The sequence below is a fragment of the Ailuropoda melanoleuca genome, chromosome 5, assembly GCF_002007445.2.
Source record: "Ailuropoda melanoleuca isolate Jingjing chromosome 5, ASM200744v2, whole genome shotgun sequence".
In the NCBI taxonomy this organism is placed as follows: Eukaryota; Metazoa; Chordata; class Mammalia; order Carnivora; family Ursidae; genus Ailuropoda; species Ailuropoda melanoleuca.
This window is the reverse complement of record NC_048222.1, coordinates 52,606,592-52,623,887: the sequence shown is the minus strand read 5'-3', so window position 1 is coordinate 52,623,887 and position 17,296 is coordinate 52,606,592. Positions and strand designations below refer to the sequence as shown.

Here is a 17,296-nt window from a genome sequence, read left to right as displayed (position 1 = left end):
GCAGAAGTGGATGTGACAATTTAATTATCTTCTCTAAAGCCTGATATTAAAGGGTTTTCAAAATTGTAAAACAATGTCATGATTGTTTTACTATTTTTTGAAAATATAGGTAATTTTTTAAAAATATTTTTCAGGGTTAAAATGTATTGATTTATTATTGTTATTTTAAAGTAAATAACAAATATTTTTTAAACTCTTAGTTTACTCCCTTACTTAGGTAAATATTGGTAGTTATAACCCATATCAACAAAAGTTCTTGTGATCCTCAATTATTTTTAGGTGTAGAGGATTCTTGAGACCAAAAAGATTCAGAATCACTTATCTAGCTTATCTCTCATTCGAGAAAATGGAAGAAAATGGGTACAGGCGTAGTTTGGTTTATTTATTTATTTTTTGCTTTATTGCACTTTGCAGATATTGCATTTTTTACAAATTGAAGGTTTGTGGAAACTCTGTATTGAGCAAGTCTGTCAGTGCCATTTTTTCCTACTGTATTTGCTCATGCCGTGTCTCTGTGTCACATTTTGGTAAGTCTCCTAATATTTCACAATTTGTCATTGTTGTTATTATATTTGTTATGGTAACCTGTGATCAGAAATCCATAGTAATTGATTTAAAGCACAATGAGCCATGCCCATATAAGATGACAAGCTTGATCGATAAGTGGTGTGTGTTCTGACTGCTCTACCAGCTGGCTGGTCCCCTGTCTCTCTCCCTCTCCTTGGGCACCCCATTCCCTGAGACACAACAATACTGAAATTGGGCCAGTTGATAACTGTACAGTAGCTTTTAAGTGTTCAAGTGGAAGAAGAGCTACATGTCTCTCACTTTCAATTACAAGCTAGAAATGATTAAGCTTAGCGAGGAAGGAATGTTGAAAGCTAAGATAGGCCAAAAGCTGGGCCTTTGCATCAGTTTGCCAAGTTGTGGATGCAAGGGAAGACTTCTTGAAGGAAATTACAAGTGCTACTCAGTGAACACATAAATGATAAGAAAGCCAAACAGCCTTGTTGGTGATAGAAAGTTGTAGCTGTCTGGACAGAAGATCAAAACAAGCCACATATCCTCTCAAGCCAAAGCTTAATTCAGAGCAAAGCCCTAACTGTCCTCAATTTTATGAAGGCTAAGAGAGATGAGGAGGCTGCAGAAGAAAAGTTTGAAGCTGGAAGAGGTTGGTTTATGAAGTTTAAGAAAAGAAGCCATCTCCGTAACCTCAAGGTGCAAGAGAAGCGGCACGTGCTGATGTAGAAGGCGCAGCGAGCTGACCAGGAGATCCAGCTCAGATAACTACTGAAGGTGGCCACGCTAAACCACAGCTTTGCAGTGTAGATGAAATAGCTTTATATTGGAAGAAGGTGCCGTCTGGGACTTCTGTAGCTGGCGAGAAGTCAATGGCTGACTTCAAGGCTTCAGAGGACAGGCTGACTCTTCTTAGGGGCTAAGGCAACTGGTGACTTTCAGTTGAATCCAGTACTCATTTGCCATTCTGAAAATCCCAGGGCCCTTAAGAATGATGCTAAATCTACTCTGCCTGTGCTCTAGCAGTGGAATAACCAAATCTGGTTGACAACACACCTGTTTACAACATGGTTTACTGAATATTTTAAGCTCACTGTTGTCATTGACTGCACAGAAAAAAAAATATGTATATAATACTGCTTCACTGACAGTACATCTGGTCACCCAAGAGCTCTGATGAACTGTACAATGAGGTTAAATGTTTTCATGCCTTCTAACACAACATCCGTCCTGCAGCCCATGGATCATGTAAAAATTGCGACTTGTAAGTCTCATACTTTAAGAAATACATTTCAAAAAGCTATAGCTGCCATAAATTGTGACTCCTTTTGGTGGATCTTGGCAAAGTAAACTGAAAACTTTCTAGAAAGTATTCACCATTCTAGATGTCATTGGGAACATTTATGATTCATGGGAAGAGGTAAAAATATCAACATGAACAGGAGTTTGGAGGAAGTTGATTGTAACCCTCATGAATGACTTTGAGGGGGGTCAAGACTTCACTGGGGGAAGTAACGACAGATTTGGAGGAAATAGTAAGACAACTGGAATTACAAATGGAGCCAGACGATGTGACCAAATTGCTGCAAGTTTGTGATAAAACTTTAATGGATCAGGAGCTCTTACTTATGTCCACAAAGAAAGTGGTTTCTTGAGATGGCACCCACTCCTAGTAAAGATGCTGTGAAGATTGTTGAAATGACACTAAAGGACTTAGAATATTACATAAACTTAGTTGATAAGGCAGCAGCAGGGTTTGATGGAATTGATTCCAATTTTGAAAGAAGTTCTACTGTGGGTAAAATGTTACCAAACAGCGCCATATGCTACAGAGAAATTGTTCATGAAAGGAAGAGCCAACCCACACAATGAAGTTCATTTTTGTCTTACTTTAAGAAATTGCTACAGTTATCCTGATCTTCAGCAACCACACCCTAATCAGTCAGCAACCATCAACATTGAGGCAGGACCTTCCAGCAGCGAAAAGATTATGACTCTCTGAAAGCTCATGTATTTTCAAATATGGATCTCTTCTTTTTTTTTTTCTCCCAGTTTTTATTTAAGTTCCTCTTAGTTAACATACAGTATAATATTAGTTTCAGGTATAGAATTTAGTGACTCATCACTTCTATACAATACCCAGTGCCCAACACAATAAATGCCCTCCTTAAAACCCTTCACACCTTTAACCCATCCCCCCATCCTCCTCTCCTTCAGCAACCCTGAGTTTGTTCCCTATAGTTAAGAGTCCTTTCTGGTTTGCCTTTCTTTCCGCCCCCCATGTTCATTTGTTTTGTTTCGTAAATTCCACTGATCAGGGAGATCATATGGTATTTGTCTTTCTCTGACTTATTTCACTTAGCATAGTCCTTCTAGCTCCATGTCATTGCAAATGGCAAGATTTCATTCTCTTTTATGGCGGAGTAATATTCCATTGTGTATATATATACCACATCTTCTTACTCCGTTTATCAGTCAATAGACATCTGGGCTCTTTCCCTAATTTGGCTATTGTTGATAATGCTGCTATAAATATCGGGATGCATATATCACTTCAAATCCATATTTTTGTATTCTTTGGGTAAATACCTAGTAGTGCAATTTTTGGATTGTGGGGTAGTTCTATTTTTTATCTTTTTGAGGAAACTCCATACTGTTTTCCAGGGTGACTGTACCAGTTTGCATTCTTGATTTAAAAAAACAAAATCCTGTTTGGGCAGTGCCTGTGTGGCTCAGTTGGTTAATCATCCAACTCTTGATTTTGTCTCAGGTCATGATCTCACACTTGTGAGATCAAGTCCCACCTTGGACTCCATGCTGGATGTGGAGCCTGCTTAAGATTCTCTCCCTCTATTTCCCTCTGCCCCTCCCCCCACTAAAACAATATTGTTTGAAATAGGAATTCAACTTGGTTGGTTGCATTTTGGGGCCAGGAGGACAAGTAAAATACCCAGATAGTACTTTTGTTTTAATTCCTTCCATTTCTCACCATAATTTATGAGCTACAGATTGAATTTGACCTGCCTTGGAATTCTTTTTTTTTTTCATTCTTCCCAGTAGGAAAACCTTGATGACTCTTATCCAAGGTTGTCACTTATTAAAAAATATTCTCCTCAATAACTTAGACACAAAGAATCTTTTATATTTTAAATTACTTTTATATTTTAAATTCAAATGCAGCTTAGTGTTTTGGCCTCCCTTTTCATCATAATTGGAAAAACACGTAGAATATGAAAGGAAAACAAAATGACTGAAGCAATCATAGATAGAATTAGAAATTATCTAGGAATTAAGACATTTCTACTTGGAATTAAGACATTTCTACTTGTTACTATTTATGTACACAAAATTAATTAAAGATAGAAGAGCCTCTTCCCAACTAGATTCTGAGCAACTTTGAAACAGTAGCTGTCTTACTCTGGTTAGCCCGTTGCCTATTCAGCAAATGAAGCACAGAAAGTACTTAATTCCTATTCATTTAATTGCAGAATAAAATTGACTGTATTTAAAATGTACTTTTAGGGGCGCCTGGGTGGCTCAGCTGTTAAGCGTCTGCCTTTGGCTCAGGGCATGATCCCGGTGTTCTGGGATCGAGCCCCACATCGGGCTCCTCTGCTGGGAGCCTGCTTCTTCCTCTCCCACTCCCCCTACTTGTTCCCTCTCTCTCTGGCTGTCTCCCTCTCTGTCAAATAAATAAATAAAGTCTTTAAATATATATATATATATAAATAAAATGTACTTTTCCTCTAATTTAAAAACCTTTATTCTGCTATATAATTTATCTCGTTATATAGCATAGATATTACCATGTTACATAATGTATTATTTGGGGAAAAAAATAAGAAAAGCTATCTCATCAGGATTGATGCATTGCAAATCCACAGTTTCCTTATAGATTATCCACCTTTTCTAACAGTTTTTAATTTTTTTCCCTTTATCATTTGGTAAGAAAAGGAGGATTTTTTAATTAATTTTAATTAAGGAAGATGGTTAATTTAAATGGTAAACAGGTATTGTTGGGGAAATATAAACAGTCTCCTCCAACCCAGAAATCCTCTTCACAAAGTTAGTTGAAAAAGAAAATACTTTACTATCGAATAAGCATTAAAATAGAATGTGTGTGCACCTTAGGTGATCAACTGAGAGACTGCCCCCCCCACTTTTATATATCCAAGCAGACACAACCATTACATATATGTTCTCAGGATAAACAAGAACTAATCTTCAAGTCGGAGGACTTGGCAAAGCGGTTTATTGCACACAGTTCATCCTAACCTTACTTGGAAATTGCGGTGACCATCTGTGATATCTACTTAGCCTTATCCAGAGGAAAACCAAACTTTTCTTGTCTTTATGACAAGAGATAGTTTTGTAACGTGAAGCAAGGTGCACAGTTACCCTCCTACAGAAACAGTGCTCTTTTCCTTGATTTTTACATTTCGGACATATGGCTCCAAGTCCTGGAGAAAGACATTCCTAATCATAAAGCTGACAAAATGGTGATCTAGTCTTTAAAGGGATTTTTATGCATTTCAAAGTAGATGGTGCTTAAAGTTGTAATTTTCTAAAGTAAATGCTCAAAGTAAAAGGAGGAGAGGGAAATCTCTTCCTTTATTTTCAACAGAGAGAATTAAGCCTCTTATTTTCGTTTGTATTTGTCCCTCCAGTACCTACCGTCTGGCTGCTTGATGCAGATGTTTATGGTGGGTGAGTGGGGTGGTGAAGAGAGAGGGGGGCACTACTTTCATCTCTCTCATACCTTGTTTTGTTTGCTTTTGCTCGTTTGTCTTTTTTCTCATGTTTCTGAATGTTAAACTAGGCACTTGTTGGCCAAGTCATGACTTGAAGTGACTACAGCCCTGCAAGTGAAAAAGATTCCTTTACGTTTGTTCCTCGAGATCCTGGCATGCTGACACGTCTGGGAACAGCTTTCTCAACTTCCTCTTCCTTGGTCTTACGGTCAGAAGCTACCAAATTAACCTGTGGTCAGTAAATGCCACGTTAGTAAATAAAAGGATTAAATTGTCTCTTTAATCATTATCCAAATTATTTCTCTTTTTTTCCCCTTTTTTCCCTCCTATAGCAAAATCATTCTTTATATTTCTTATTTAAAACTTTTTTGCATTGCTGTTCTCAGCCGCTAAAAGGCATGGTTCAGATAGTCGTGTTGGTAAATGTGTCTGAAAATGCTTTCTTCTATTCCTCCTACGATGTTGCACTCTCCTGGTTTTCCTCCTGTGTCACTGGCTACCACTTCTTTGTCTCCTTACAGGCTACTTTTCCTCTACTTGACCCCCAAATGAAGGAGAGCATCCGAATAGAGTCAAACGTTCTCTCTCATTGTTCACTATCACTCCATAGGTAGTTTCTTCTCGTCCCATGGATTTAATGCCATCTGATATGATGAATCTAAGTTTATATCTCTAGCTCTTATATCTCCTATTAGTTCCAAAGTTTTATACCCAATAGCTTGCTTGAAGGCTTGACTAAATAGCTGAAAAGCAGCCCAGACTTTACATGTAGCAGGAGAATCTTGACGTCTCCCTTCCTCCAGGCTTCTTAGTTCAATAAATGACACCATTATTCATTTAACTGGTCAAGCAAAACACAACACAAAACAAAGATCTAAGAGTCATTCCACTGACTTACATGGTTTATCCTGAGTTTTGTTAATTCTACTTCTAAAATGCATTTCATATCCACTTCCTGTCTCAGTTCTTATAAGCACCAACCCCAGTCCATGTACCACCCTTTCTCAGGAAAGAATGAGAAACTGGTTTAACCTCTTCCCCCATATATCAACCACCATGATCTTTTGAATGTGAATCTTATTACTTTGGTAATTTTATGATAAACTTTTGAGAGCTTTCCCTTGTACTTAGATTAATTCTTTTTTTTAAGTTTTTATTTAAATTCCAGTTAGTTAACATACAATGTAATATTAGTTTGGGGTGTACTATATAATGATTCGACATTTCCATACTACATCTGCTGTTCACCATAAGGGCACTCCTTAGTCCTCATTACCTATTTAATCTGTAGCCCTAACCAGTTCCTCTCTGGTAACCATCAGTTGTTCTCAATAGTTATGTATCTGTTTCTTGGTTTGCCTCTCTCTTCCTTTTTTTTGCCTTTATCCTTTGTTAGTCAGAGAAAGACAAATACCATATGATTTCATACATATGTGGAATTTAAGAAACAAAACAAATTAAAATTCTTTATTGGGATGTTCTTCGTACTTTTTATTCAAGTGCCCTTAGGTATTTAAAAGTGGACAACTAAGAATAAATATTGGAGAAAATTTCCTTGCATTATTAAAAAAATTTTAAAAAGGTAACATAATTCTAAATATATGTAACTATTCAGTTATGAAGTATAACAAGCAAAATTATTTTGTAAAATTATTCCTTAGCGAGTAACACATGGGAATTCTCTTCAGTTAGATCATATTTCTGCAGATTGTAACATTTTTTTTACAGCTAGAATAAGATCCAGCATTACTTCCATTCTTATTGTATAGATTAGGATTTTTTTACATAGCCAAATTTCAATTGTATAGGTCATTCAGATACACCTTAGTAAGTGTGATAGAGAGATGTACCCTTAAGAACTATTGTATATGGCTACATTTGTAATTTCATTTCATGATTAAAACTATTAATTTATAATTATGCATTTGATGAAACAAGCACATCCTATCAACATCTGAGAGAGAGGAATCCACCTAATTGACAAAAGCTGGTTTTCTATAGCTCAGAACATGTAATTCAGGAACATTTTGTTCTACACCCATACTTAAGTGGATATTAAGGGTGCGAGTTAATCAACTCTGCACAAATTAACAGCAGAAAGAAGAGACAGTATTAGTCATCATTAAGTGTGTGCTTATAAAATATGTACTATTTACAGGAGAGTCTATAACATATTTCTGTTAATTTAAATCTAATATATGAATCACAAGAATATAGAAAGTACTGGATAAGTGGCTGAGTGACAGCAAGTGGGAGGCTTTCAACCCAGTGAGGTAAATATGGCTTAATAGTACTCAGTGATCTTTTGGCAAAAGTTAGTGAGATGTATCTTTTCCAACTCTGAATAAATATTAAGAAAATACTTTTTTAAACTTCTATCTTATTTCCAATATATGTATGTTTTTCTTTATCATGTAATGTTGATTGGAAGTAAACTTAAAAAAAAAGTCTTTGACCTCGGGGCTCCTGGGTGACTCAGTCCATTAAGTGTCCCACTCATGGTTTCGGCTCAGGTTATGACCTCAGGGTTGTGGGATCGGTCCCCCGTGGGGCTCTGCGCTCAGCTTGGAGTCTGCTCGGTTTTCTCTCTCTCCCTCTGCCTCTCCCCCCACTTGCACTCTCTCTGTCTCTCTCTAAAATAAATTTAAAAATCTTAAAAAAAAAAATCTTTGACATCTTCCTTAGGTCATGCACGACATGCAGCTGAGACACTAGATGGTAACAGTGTACAATATCGCTTTGGCTGTACTACCAGAGTCACCCCAAATTATGGCCTTCTTTAGCTGGATCTAAACTGATTCTTGTGTAAAATGGAACCTACAGTCACTGATTCGTCCAGTAGACATCATATACAGATTTCAATATACTTCTTTCTCTATAGAGTTCTTTCTAAAAAGGCTTATAGTTGAGTTTCAATCGATGTCATGCTGTCCTGTTTAATTTTTCCTACTTAAAGGGTCAGTATGTCTTTCAGAAAAATGTAACATTTAAAAATCCATACTTTTTTTTAAAAGATTTTATTTATTTATTTGACAGAGATAGAGACAGCCAGTGAGAGAGGGAACACAAGCAGGGGGGGTGGGAGAGGAAGAAGCAGGCTCCTAGCGGAGGAGCCTGATGTGGGATTCGATCCCGGAACGCCGGGATCACGCCCTGAGCAGAAGGCAGACGCCCAACCACTGCGCCACCCAGGCGCTCCTAAAAACCCATACTTTTTAAATCATATATTTTCTCCAGAAAAAATATTAAAATTAAAATAGACTTGATTAATCGATTTTAAAAATTTAAAGTGGCTTCACTATTATTTTTTTTGAAAACACATACTTCATGGGACTGTAGTTTTTCTTTTTCTAGTTTAATTCTTTTGAAAATTGTGATTCAGGTTGCAGATGCAGTCACAGCAGGCTATCTTTCCAGGGTATGGGTCATTCCATCAGGACATATGCAGTTGCCTGTTCTCTAAAAACAGTCTCAGCAAGAAATGGGCAATGGAATTTTATTTATACAAGACAGAATTCTATAAAACAAGTTGTAATTTTAGGATACATTTTGTACATCACCTTGAATTTGGTCTATTGATCCTTTAATACTATTTTATTTTTCCATATGACAAGCAAGAAATATGGATAACCTTACATTTCTTTTCATTGTAAAGTATGCTTATCATATAAAAAGGGGGGGGAGCCAAAAGAATAAAATACCATATGTTTGAGAGCATGCGTATGGTAGGAACACAGATTTTAGTGTCTAATTGACTATGTTCAAATCCCAGTTGTGCTGCCAACTAACTATATGATGCTGGGAATGTTACTTTACTTGTCTGTGCCTCAGTTTCTTTATTTGTCAGACAGAGATGATGTTAACTGTAACTATAGTGTTGCTATGAAGTGAAATGAGCAATTCAGAAAAACCATCTGATTCCAGGAAGTATTCAGTAAGTATTAGTCAACGTCATCCAAAACAACCACTTTTGGTAATTTGCTATTATACTTTTTTCTCATGTATTTTCAACATTTATTATAATAATAATAAATGTATGTATGAATGTGTATCCTGCTTTTCTTTTGAAATTAATTTTAACAAGTTTTTATGACTATAAAATTGTTACACACACATTTTTTTTAAAGATTTTATTTATTTATTTGACAGAGACAGAGACCGCGAGAGAGGAAACATAAGCAGGGGGAGTGGTAGAAGGAGAAGCAGGCTTCCTGCCAAGCAGGGAGCCCGATGTGGGGCTCGATCCCAGGACCCTAGGATCATGACTGAGCCGAAGGCAGACACTTAACGACTGAGCCACCCAGGCGCCCATGTTACACACTTTTTGTAGCGAAAAAAAAAAAAAAATACAGATAACACATTGACTCAAATATTGCTCTGATCATGGGAGCCATTTCAAATGCTTTTCTAGAGTATCTTAGAACACTGGTATAAACAGCTGAGGACAGACCTCCTCATCTGTGAGAAAGCATAATATAACTGAAAATTGTATTCTAGTCCCAAGGGAAATTAGACATCCTTCCCCACAATGTGCCTTCAGAGGGCACTTATAATGGGGTCCTTATGCTGGCTGCCTCAGTGATAGATATGGGACTTAAAACCACTGTCTCCAAGGGAAACAGTCCCATTTAGCACTCATCACAAGTTGCTATCTTGTTTCACTCAGGATAGAGTTCCCAGAAGACTTCTTCAGCAGGAAAGAAGCTCTAACATATTGGGGAGCAGAAATATCAGAAGATTCCTGCCTTAGTCAGCTTAAGTGCTGTAACAAAATACCACAGGCTGGATGGCTTCAACAACAGAAATTTACTTTTCACAGTTCTAGGGGGTAGAAGTCCAAGATGAAGGTTGTTGACACATTAGATTTGTGGTGAGAGTTCTCTTCCTGGGTGGCAGATGGCCACCTTTTTGCTGTGTCTTCACGTAGTAAAAGAAGTAGAAACAGAGAGAGGAACAGAGGGACACAGAGAGATATCTCTTCCTCTTCTTAAAGGCTATATTCCTAACTGGTTGGGGCTCTGCCATTATGATCTTGTTTAACCTTAATTACCTCCTAAAGACCTTATCCCCAAATATAGTCATATTGGGAGTTAAGACTTCAATATATGAATTTTGGGAGGACAGCAATTCAGTTCATAGTAGCTCCCATGTACTGTGCAGGTGAAGAGGAATTCAGGGAATGTCATGCATTCTGAGTGTACATTTTCTTTGCCCTAACATGTGACAGAAAAGGTCTTTCTCTGTTTTGCTTAATATCTGTCATCATCATGAAAATATTTAACAAACATCTTCCTTTGTGCTAGGAAGCACACAGTATGCTGTGTCCTGGGGCTTGAACTGGTCTTCAGAAAATCCATTGCCTCCATTTGTAAACTCGTGCTGTGTTTCAAGTCTCTTGATGACTTTTACCTCATCCATTTGGCCAAACTTACCTCTCACATAATATTCCAGTATGAACCACTCACTGTACTTCATTTCTTCATTCTACAAATGCTCCTGAGTGCTAATCACGTGCTGGGTATGTTGTAGGCTTTGCAAATACAGAGGCAATGTAAACTAAGTTTCTGCTTCATGGATTTTAAATCCAGTATGGAGTTCAGGCAATAAACAAACAAAATAACATGCTATCACTTAGTAACCCTTATTGTGAAGAAATAATAATAAGGATAGGAGGCAAGAGAGCAATTTAGGTGAATATATGTGCTATTTTGGATAGGGTGGTTAAGGAAGCTCTCTTGGATCTTGTGGGCATTTGAATAGGGACGTGAATAATTGAGGGAGGAAGTTGTGTGACTATTTAGGGAAAGGGCATCTCAAGCAGAGGGTAGAACAAGTACAAAGTTGTTGAAGGGGGAAAATGCTTAAGATATTTACAAAATAGTAAGCTGACCGGTGGATGGGTGAAGTAAACTGGGGAAAAGAAAGATTGAGAAATTTAACTGAAGAAATAACCAGGGGCCAGAGCATGTGAGATTGGGGGTGGGGAATGGTAAGCCTTTGACTTTCAAGTAGGTAGGAAACCCTCGGAGTAGGGGATGGGGGTTGGCGGCTGTGTTGAGAATAGGAGGTAGCAGGCAAGTGTGGAGAGAAGAGGTACTCTTGCTTTAGCAGTTGTCCAGGCTAGAATACCCATCTCGGCCACCCTGGTATGTATCACTGCGTTCCTGCTTCCTCATCTTTACTCTCATCACCTTATTCAGCATCATTCCACTCCTCTTCACTTAATCAGTCCTTTGTGATCCTCAGCTCATCTCATTGACTGATTTCGTTCATGTTCAACATGTTGTATATTTTATTTAAAAATCCAGGTGACTTCTTTTCATGTCTTTCAAATACTTTAACATTTTTGGTTTCTGCCAACTAAATCCGTTATTTTGCGAACGATTTCCTAAATTTGTATTATTCTGTTTTACTAAAGTAATGTTATTCATACTTGGAGATTTTTTTTTAAAGATTTTATTTATGTATTTGACAGAGAGAGACAGTGAGAGAGGGAACACAAGCAAGGGGAGTGTGAGAGGGAGAAGCAGGCTTCTCACTGAGCAGGGAGCCCAATGCAAGGCTCGATCCCAGGACCCTGGGATTATGACCTGAGCCGAAGGCAGACACTTAATGACCGAACCACTCATGCACCCCTCCTGGAGATTTCTGACTACAAAGTCTTATCTAAAGGGAATGCACAAGAGAATCCAGAAAAATAAGCCTCTGGTCTGCCAGAAAAAGTACCCCAAATCCGTGTCCTAAAGTTTGCATGTTTTCCTCTTACAGTTTCATCTCCACAAATGACTGTTACAAGAGATATATGATAAATGTCCATGGCATACTGTGGCAGGAAGTTTCCCTCCTTTCTTGTTTCTGGGGATCCCACTTATTATCCCACTAAGTGTGAAGGAGAATTTGTTTTTCCCTAGCTGACAGGATAGAACACTCCACTCCCTCAGCATGTTGTAGGGTAAAGTTAGTCCCATAGATCTAAACCGCTCCATCAGTAGGAAATAGTAGGGACACCCAAAGGAACTGAATAGGACATTTTAACCAGAAGGAGGAAGGATGTACCTGACATTTTTTGAAGTTTAGAAGTGAGAGGTCCTAGGAGGGCTATAGTTGCCAAATTAAGAAGCATTTCTATCTCTTAAGTGTTCTGTTATTCTCCTTCACTTCCATTTCTTTCCACTATCCACCTTCCACTTTGTCTAACCCATTTCCATCTCTCTACCTGGGGGGAAAAGAAGGCAGATTTTTTATATCAGTCTATCTAATCAGTTTATTATTTAAGAACTAGAGAGAAATTTCTGGAAATAATGAAAAAATAAGACAGAATGCACAGAAATGTCTCGGATACCTGCTAATGCATTAGTTTTTGTAATGGCAACTGCATAATACATTTATTTAAGTTTAACATCTTTTTTTTTAATGTTGAAAAGTTGGTGCCTGAATTAATCAAGAATAATGAGCTGGCCCTCAAAATAATGAACAGTGTCTAAACAACTGTGGCATAGGTTTTTAATGAATGTCTCCTGAAATGAATTCAATTTTGATACTAATCTGTCCCATTAAATGAATTATAAAAATCCTCCTGAGAAAGACAACTTGTAAATCCAGCTCATAATTATGACAGCTGTGAAAACATAGGAAGGCCCTTGGTAGACTCCGTAAAGAGAGTGAAATGGATGTTTTCCTTAGGTTTCCAAGAGGCTGTTCCAAGCAAAAGATTCATGGCAGGTGTACTCTCAGTTTCGAAGGGGGAGAAACCACTTTACTGATATAAAAATCCAATAGAAACAGAAAGAAGAAAAGGAAATCTGCATGTAGATGAGGGCAACAGTAAGCAGTAAAGGAGAATAAGTCAGGGTTACATCAGATTGGGTACCTACAACATCCAGCCTCGTTCGCTGAGGAAGCCCCATGAAGACAGCCAGGTTGGAGTCCTGATTGAGAGCCTGGGCAATAGTGTCCTCCCCTCAAGTGAGACTTCCAACTGACCTCCCCATAAGGGGTGTATTTATAGGGCAAATGATGGGGGTCTGAAGTTAATCGTTGGTTTGCCTATATGCAGTTTGGAGCAAGCTGCATTCCTATGTTATCATGACTTTTTACATATTCAAGCCTGGGCTGGATGTGCTTGCCTCTCCTCCCAGATGCCATTCTGGGGGGCCAGCCCAACCTGGAGCCGGAGGGGATGCAAGGCAAAATTTATTGCTCTTAGCGTCCAGACCAGAAGGGCCAGTTCTGACCTGGAGGCCAGCTAATGTCAACTAACCAGGCTCCCAACATCACTTATGCAGCAGAAGTCTCACAAACAACATTCTTTAGCCTGCCTGCGTATGTGCTGGTCTAGGTGGTCGGTTATGCAGGACAAATCACAGAAACCTCCATCCATACAATACAGAGGCCCCTAAACTTGGAGAGATCTGGCTTGAAACTTGCTACTACCAGTTATCAGTTGCGTGAGGCATAATTTTCCTAAGTTTCTATTTTCTTATCTATAAAATGGTGATAGTGATTGACACCCCTCTTAGACTTTGACAAGAGAGATCCCTGGTCTAGGCCATACCCTGGTCCTTTTCTGACAATGCCCCTCCACAAGGTGTGAAGAGTTAGCAGGGCCAAGGAGATAGGAGGCTGCAGTGCCCCAACTCTGTCTCACAGCCCAGCCCTGAGCATTGAGGCCTCCAGAATTGCAGGTTTGTGGGGCCTTGAGCCTGCCTGAGATGACCAAAGAGGGGCTGCTTCAGAGACAGAAGAGGATCCACAATGTGCATTTCAGGTGTCTTGTGCAGGGTAAGTGGAACCTAAGGAAAGAAAAGAGGGGTGTACCCGGGATGGGTACCCTAGGGTAAAAAATCCCAAGGAGTAAGAGAATATGAAAATGGAACCTGGAATTTTAGATAGTTATGAAATAGCATATTCTTTAAGGTAGGGGATAGACTGTATTGTATTTAGTGTGCTGTTAGCTTGATTCAGTATTATTTTTGAAGATTATTTATAATTTGAGAATTGCAGATTCACAGGAAGATGTAAGAAATAATTCAGAGGGATCTCTTGTACATTTTGCCTAGTTTCTCTCAAAGGTAACATTTTGCAACACATAGCATAATATCACAACCAAGATATTGACATTTATACAATCCAAAGAGCATAATATGATTTCCCCCAGTTTTACTTGTACTCATCGTTATGTATGTGTGTATTAGGCGGTGCACATTTTATCACCTACGTAGGTCCATGTATTTGCTACCACAGACAAGACACTTCTCATACCATAAGGACTCCTTGTGGATTTATTACTTTTAAATATATAGACAGGTAGGATGTTCCAGCAAATGAGGGGAAGTAGTATTAAAATTAAATGTTTGGCCTAGGCTAAATTACGAGTAAAGTAATAGATCACAATGGAGAACACTTCTGAAAGGGAAAATGCTTCCTGAGACAAAATCATTCTGCTGGAGAAGTTTTCTCTCCCACCTACATTTAGAGATGCGATTGCGGGAGGGTTGTACATGAAACTGCTGCCTCTGATTCTTAGGACAGGCTGTATTTCCATTCCTTGTTGCGTAACACCCCTCATCTACAGATTGTTTGCTCGACTCTCCTTTTGTTCTTTATTGCTCAATACTCTGTGTCCATGGACACAGGAAAGCTGACACTGTATAACCCTCATATTTCAGCAAAGCTCTTGGGCATCCTGGGAGCTCTCATTTCTATAGAGTGTATAGAAGAGTTGAGGGCCATCCTGCTAATCTAATTAGGACCTATTAACTTCTCAGGCTTACGCTCTATCCTGGATATAGACTTTTTGGGCAACTCATAAGGCATAACTAATCAGGCTAACTCACATTATACTGGGGCCATTAAATGAGGCAGAAAGGATTTTATTACCTGTTAATAGTGGGAGTTACTGTTGAAAGGTGTAGAAAAGGAGAAAACACTATGAGAGGAAGAGAGAAAAAGTAAGACCCTCGTGGAACATAATCAAGTGAAAAGAATTGGACTTAGGTTATGTCAGGACTCAGGTTTAGAACAGTTCCACCCTTGAACTCCCCGTAGCTTGTCCCAGATGTTCTGTGGTCTACCCTGGAATCCCCGTGATGGTTGGCAGGAGCCCCCCTCCACCAGATACACCCTGTTGGAAAGCTGACAGGCTGGCTCATTCTTCAAGCTCTTCTTTTCCAGTCCTTTGGCTTCTAAGTCTCTGCATTTTCAGCAGTTGGTTGACTCCTAGCAGGAGCCAAGACCTAATCTGGGAATGAAGCCAGGACCCAGGGCATCCAAAAGGCAAAAACTGGCTGTGAAAATAAACTAAGTACTTCCTTGGGGACTCTGGTATGTTAGCAGTGTTATAGAAGCAAACCTGTTATTTATTTTGGGCTCCCACAGATATAAATTTATATATATATGGAATCAAAGAAGTTTAAGAAAGATAATTTCTGATCTTCTAGGAAAGGAGCTCAATAGATAATGTCTAAAATTTGAAATCAAAAAGTAGCAGCACTAAGTTATAAATAGGGCCTCCCCTAAGGTATGTAGAATGCAGGATAATACTTTCATGGTGCCTTTTTTTACATAAATAATTCAATTTAAAATGTGTAATAAAGTTCTTGGGTCCATGTAAAATGTCTGGATTTGATTAATTGCAGATGTAAATTTAAAAAGAGGTATTTCCATTGAGTACTGTGGTTCTTTATTGTCAACCATGACATCCTTGCCTAATTTTATATCTCCCCACCGCCCTGGGAAAAAAGATAGCAAGGCTATTACTACTCATAATGCAATATTTCTTCAGAATCTGTTTGTATTGAAATAATATGGATCCTGCTCTACAGTTCCCTAATTCCACTTATTTAATGGTGGTTAAATCGTTACTTTCTGTGAATACTGTTTTCCAACGACGCTAAAAGTTGCTAGTGTGTTGCATTGACAATGATCACAAATGCAAGTCGTACCTGAAGTACACAGGAGTATGTGAATGAGAAATAGTTTTCTGGTTTGTTAAATTTATGGTTCAGAATTTCATAACGTAAATGTGTAACAACATCCTTCCAACTGTCTTCTCTGAAATGCTCTAAACTATAATGCCCCTGTTCCTAGCATATGATCTGTTTCGATGTTGGCCACATCTCTGCTTTCTATCCACCATCACCAGCAAAAGGTAAATAAGGGGAGTTGCATGGAGGACGAAGAATAATCCCATTCATAAAGGGACTGTCTGTCTCTTGTCTGGCACAGCTGAAGCCTGACCCTGGAGCTTGGTATCTCTTCATCCACTGGAGATCATTAGAGAAAATGGGTGAGAGGGGCCTACTGGTAGTACAGAGCAGTAGTCTCAGGAACTCTGAAGGAGTCCTGTGGGACTGCTTGGCAGTGGACAGCGCCAGGGGCAAGGGCATCCAGGCTCAGGAATTCCTACCAACACCACACACCCCACATTTGGGTGCTATGTTCCTGAAGTGGTAGGATAATCAGAACATGGATGGCTGAGATCCCTGGCAGAGACCTGTATGTGCGGCTCTAGGCCAACAGTCAACAGTTGATAGTCCAGGGTTTGAACGCATCCTGTATCTGATATAAATGAAAGAGTCACCCCAGATCAGCAAGTAAGCGCCATCCTGATGGTTCAATCTTCTGAGATCCCAAGAAAGAAATACTTGTGTTGTCCAGCAGGAGTGATCTGATCTTAGGCCACTGTCCTGGAACTACGTTCATGCCTGGTCTAACGGTGGTCATGATCTGAAATGTGAAGGCAAATGCAAGAAGAAACAGTTACAGAATGTAAATATTCTTTATTTCTGATTTATACTTAGAGAAGAGCTAGGGAGGAAGAAAGGTGGAGTCAAGGGGTCACTGTTTTTCATAACAAATCTTGTACTAGTATGTTACTTTTTAGGTTCTATACATGTATTACCTCCAATAAAAAAAGAATATATAAAAACAAAACAAAATAAAGTGGAGTTATAGTTATGTAGGCTTTTTTATAATCTGACTTTTCTCTCTAGTGATGTATCTTGAACATTTCCCCATATTCTTAT

General features: G+C 38.7%; 1 pseudogene; it reads left to right on the top strand.

The window, feature by feature from the left end:
* Positions 1 to 817: 817 nt before the first annotated feature.
* The window catches only part of LOC117802452, a 49,917-nt pseudogene continuing 33,438 nt past the window's right edge, over positions 818 to 17,296 (top strand).